We start from the raw sequence: 5,528 nt of genomic DNA on the forward strand, positions 1-5,528 counted from the left end.
GTATGCCTTAGCTGGGAAAAATGTTTATAATAATCACGGTGTTAACTTTGAATATTGACTTAACAAAAAATTATAATTTCATTGTAAGAATGGGAGACACACAAAAGTGCTAAATCTTCATCTTTCAGAGGAGGAAGTCAAGAGTTTATATCTAAATCTGAAAAATCAATAAGAGCATATTATTTAGGCACATGGAGGAAACATGCACAGGAGGCAGCTGAGCCCGTTGAAAGGGAGACTTTCGTTTTCTCTGATGAGAACGGCCGGGTGGGAAATGGTAATCTGTCAGACCATGGGGATTTTTTTCTGGTCAGTAAACTCGAGACTTTTGTGATTCTTTCCCCACTCGTTTACTGGGTTCAGCCAAAGTCCTCCCTTGAGGATTGCCAAGTGTAAGCTCTAAGGAAACACACAAACACACAATGAACTTCATTTGAACTTTGTTTCATCCTTTCTTCTTCTAAGCCAAGATGTCATAACAAATAGGAAGGAGACAGAGCAGACCCCAACATGTGGGGTATTGGTGCAGAGGGTCAGCTCCCTGAGACTTTTCTTACCAGCACAAAGAACTGTGAGTGGCTTCTCTATGTACTAGGCACTCCCCGCATGTTTGGATGAATGACAGAGTGAATGAACCAATAACAAATTAACCCATTATTCTTTATGCACAATGAATGCTTAATACTTACTAGGAACCACACTAGCACCAGCACTTCCTTTTGATTCACTCAAAGATTTAATGACCTGGAGTGTATCTTGTTATATAGGAGAGGGCATCTCTAATGTGCAAGAGACACTCCCTACCTTCAAAGATACTGCAGTCTGTTTGGGAAGGCAAAATGTGAATAAAGGAAAATTTAAACTCATGGGCGCTGACAGTCGAGCTGCGGGTGCAGAGGGAGGAGCTATTGTGGGCCTGGAGCCCCCCACCAAGAATGTGGGGGGGGGGGTTGGAGGGGAAGGCTTTCCCAACACTGGTTGCAAGTCCCTAGAGTCTTTCCCATGTGTTGTGTTTACACTGATGGCGGGAAGATGGGAAGAGAACCTCACATCAAGTGACACTTGTTGACAAAAATCAACAAAGCACAGATTCCGCTGGCTTCCCATAAGCATTCTCATGTTTGCCTTGGTGCTTTAACTCTAAGGCAGAGAAATAGCCCCTCTCTCTCCTTCCCTGCCAGGAGGGCATTGGGAGGAATGCTGCCAGCTGCTTGTCTTCCTCACTCACTCGGCGATTGCAGATATTGATTAATTCCTCCCGTTTGGGTATTTCTTCCCACTGGGAGAATGATTAGACTAAGAAATCCTGCACTCGTCTGGACCCCTTCCTGTGGTGTTTTCTAGTTCTGGAATTCTGTGTCTCTACTCCTATATCTTCAGGAACCCACCAAGTTCAAAGCCCTATCAATTGTATCAGAGTAGCCCCGTCCTTGTTCTAGGAGGAACATCTTCATGGAGGAGAATTCTTAGTCTCACTCTGCACTTGTTCAGACTTCCAAGTGTAGAGTCTTCACCAAATGCATTTCTTTAGCTCTGAAACTTTGATTTTATTTACTCTTATTATTATTATTATTACTAAAAATATCAGGAGGTGTATATACTCTCAATTTTATAAATATCCCTCGTTAGCAAAATTCATGCCCTTGACATTTAAACCTTCCTGATTTGGGAAATAAGATAACTACAAGAGGAGCACAGTCTTTAAAAGGCTCTTACACTCTATGGGATGGTTATTTCTGGAGACTTTATTGCTTTTGTGCACATTGGAGTGCTTGGCTCTAATCACATGCATTCAGAACAGAAAGCCTGGCACACAGGAGATCCTCAATAAATATATATGTATTCTTTGAGACAGTCTTGCTCTGTCGCCCCAGCTATAGTGCAGTGGCATCATGATAGCTCACTGCAACCTCAGATTCCTGGGCTTAAGGGATCTTCCTGCCTCAGCCTCCCAAGAAGCTGGGACCACAGGTGCACACCATCATGGCTGGACAATGTTTTCTATTTTTAGTAGAGACAGAGTCTCACTCTTTCTCAGGCTGGCTCAATAAATATTTTTAAAGGAATAAAAAATAAAAACCTTGCATCTGTTGGCTATAAGCTTATCCTCCTCCAACATGAGAGAGTGTTGAAGAGTTCTATTTTGTATTATCTTGAAATTCACTTGTCTATCCTGTGAACTTACATAGACTCCACCTACTTTGTTGAGGCTGCCCCGGGAACCTGTGCTTATTGACTTAGTGGCTCTATGTCTCAGGTGGGGGAAAGGCCTCTCTTTCTGCTCTTTACAAACAGTCTCTTTCATGAGAGCAGCACTAGGAGGACAGGGCTCCAGCTACTGCTTTTTATGAACCCCATACGCTCTCTAGCATGGTTTGGTGTGTAGGAAAATCTTGCTGTGGGCAGAAAGCATCTGAAGAAGTCATCGGAAGACGGTCCTCATAAGCTCTGCCCCTGACATGCTCCACTTAAGGGCTCTGTTGTCAGGGCTGACCACCTACTATGTGCCAGCGGTAAACAAGACAGAGTAAGTTCTGCTTTCAGGGGACTCACAGTCTAGTGGAGGAGCTGGAAGTTGCAGGGTCCTCCAGGGGCACATAGAGGAGCATGTGGCCTCGACAGCCACAGGGAAAGTAGCCTCTAAGGCTGACACCTGGGAGATGAGCAGGAATCATTAGGCTAAAACAGCTGGACAAGGAGAGGGTTCCCAGCAGGGGAGCAGCCGGTGTCAAGGCCCATAGGTGAGAGATGCTGTGACATATTTGGGGTAAACCTGGAACAGAGAAAGCAAGAGGAGGAAGCATCTGCAGACAAGGGAGAGTGAGGGAAGCAGGGAGAAGATCACAGAAGACTCCTGTTAGGGGGCTTGGACTTTATCCATAGAGAAATGGGGAGTCACTGAAATATTTAAGCAGAGGAGGGCCATTCAGGGGACAGTACAACCTGGGTCTCCTCAATAATACAGCACATTCTCTGCTTCTTTGCTAAATTAATCTTTAAACCTTTATTGAGGATGTCATATTAATGACGGAAAGAGTGAGACTCCCAGTACATTAGAAGTCACCTGGTTCGGTGAACTTTTAAGATTGGGATTCTTTTGACACAGCTGGGACAAATGACACCCCTAGCAGGGAATGAGAATACCTGTTTCCCCACATAGAGGTGACTGGCTGGTTTATTTGTTGCTTGAAGATGTGCAACACATAAGTGTGCTTAAAATGACGAAACCAAAATAAAGGGACAGCAGAAAGAGAGAAAGAGATAATGGAAAGGGGGAAGGCTAGGAAAGCCAGAGGGGAGAAGATCCAGAGTGCAGATGCAGGGATTCACCTGGAAATGAGGAAGGACACTCCTTCCATCACAATGAAAGAGGAGAAAGAGGTGGGGCTAGAGAGTTTGTAACTTTGGTGGCCGGAAAATATTTTTGTTTTTTCTGAAATGTAGAAGGAAAGAGTGGTTGCTCAAAGTGAAGATGGAGGAGTTAGGTTGGGAAATTGATGGAGAATGAATATTAAGTATTCCTCTTAAGGAATAGGAGGGAAAGTTGACTAGGGAAACAAACAAGAATTTCCAAGCAGCATTTAAGTCCAATAGTTTATTTTTAGTTCAATGTACAAGTGTTCAACAACACTTCTACTCAATCTTAATCAACGCATCCCTCCCTCCTAACAGAGCACAGTGGAGGAGCCACTTGTAAGCAGGCTGCCATCTGAGGACTCCCCAACACCGAGCATGCAGGTGGGGACCTTCCCAAGGATGGGAGTTAAGCCCCCACCCCAGGGTTCTTCATGTACCAGAGTCATCCAGGTTCCCCAAACTCCACCATTCTCCACTGGATTATGGAGGTATCTATGGTGTGGTTTCAGGATGTCCTCAAAACACCTCCCCATCACTCCTGAAAATCTGCCCCTAAGAGCTGAGAGTTGGTCCTTGGTTCTTGTTGAGGTGCACAACAGATGTTACTGGACCCTACAGTCCTGCTGAGGTTGCTGAGATCCCTTAGTCCAATCCTATTGCCCAGCCCTCTCCCCTACAACTCATCCCATCCTAATCCTTCCTAGGCCTAGAACAGATCAAGCCTGCCCTTAGCCTTATTTGCCATGGATTAAATAATCCCAATTCTTTCAATGATTCTTCATAAAATTCAAGACCTATTCTCACTGTCTTGACTTGAAGATGCTCAACTTTTTCATCTAGTTAGTTTTCTTCCCAAGATGGCTCTTACCTGGGCCAGGAACATCACCTTAGAAAGAGCAACATTGAACACCCATGAAAGATCCCCTGGGGAGGGCGGAGCAGCCCGTCACTGATGCTCTGGGGAAGTGGAGCAGGCAGCAAGTGGAAGGACCTTCCAGACAGGCTGCCCACGTGCTGTCCAGACAGGTCAGAAGGAAGGACTCTAAAGTGCTGCCCTCACCTCAAAGCTCCATGTTCCACTATTTGACACTTCCAACACATAGGCATTTGATTTTTTTTTTAATGAACAAACCTACAACTTTATTTGTTTACTTTTCAATGAATGTAAATCCTTGAGGGGTACAGCATCACGTGGATTCTGTGCCCAATGGCCTTAGCAAGAAGCCTGCTTTGGAATTTGGCATGAACCACACTACTTTTTCATGGGCACAGGTTACCTTTTCCTGGATTGCTCTGGTTTTGTTTGCTTTGCTGCCAGAAGTCACTACCTTGCTCTTTGCACACACAAATACATCTCTTGCCCAAATAGAATTCAGTTTCATCTTGGGCATAAACACCTTCAAGTTCAAGAAGAGCTGTGTGCTCCCTCTGGTTGGAGAGATTCCACTTACAGCCAGCAAAAATGGCCTAGGATCACAGCCTTCCAGATACATTTGCCATTATGGAAGTCCTGTCCTTGCAGGCCTCCACAGGTCCCAAGATGAGAGAGGGAGCGAGTTGGTATCATATGGTAGCATAAGAATCTCCCTGTAATTAGAGAAGAACAAAGTACTTTTTATAGAATTCATTCCAAAATAAACTGTGTTGATTGCTGAATCTAAGATGTAGTGAAACACATAATCCTAAATCTTACTCAGATCCCTTAAAAGTAGTTTTAATTTCCAGAATGTTGGTGCCATATTATTTGCACTGAAAAATTAACACTACAAAAACAGCTCCACTAATAATCCCACCAGATAAAAATAACTTTACTTCTCACTATTAATGTTTGTAAAACAGCATATCAGTTTACCTGGACATCTCTCCAAAATTCATAATTAATCTCCAAATGATGTAAGTAGAAGTTCTGCAGGTCAGTAAGAGGTAAATGCAAGTGAAATTCATAAAGTACTAAGTATCAAGATTGCTCAAGATATGGATCAAAGCCACAGTCCCTCAGGCTCTGTAGGATCCTGTTCTCAGGAAAGGGGAGTTAAGGTTGGAGAGAACTCAAGAGGACACTGCCAAAGAGTGCATGGGGTGTAGCAGCATTTGGTAGCTGTGATTTAGGAGGCCTTATCTCCCTGAGTCAGTAATAATAATAACAACAATATTTAGCACTCCTGGGGTGC

At 44.0% G+C, this 5,528-nt stretch overlaps 1 pseudogene; it reads right to left on the reverse strand.

The window, feature by feature from the left end:
* Positions 1-4,512: 4,512 nt before the first annotated feature.
* LOC105857407 (large ribosomal subunit protein eL33 pseudogene) lies at positions 4,513-4,857 on the reverse strand (annotated as a pseudogene).
* Between the last annotated feature and the right edge of the window lie 671 nt (positions 4,858-5,528).

The sequence above is a fragment of the Microcebus murinus genome, chromosome 1 (assembly GCF_040939455.1).
Source record: "Microcebus murinus isolate Inina chromosome 1, M.murinus_Inina_mat1.0, whole genome shotgun sequence".
NCBI lineage: Eukaryota > Metazoa > Chordata > Mammalia > Primates > Cheirogaleidae > Microcebus > Microcebus murinus.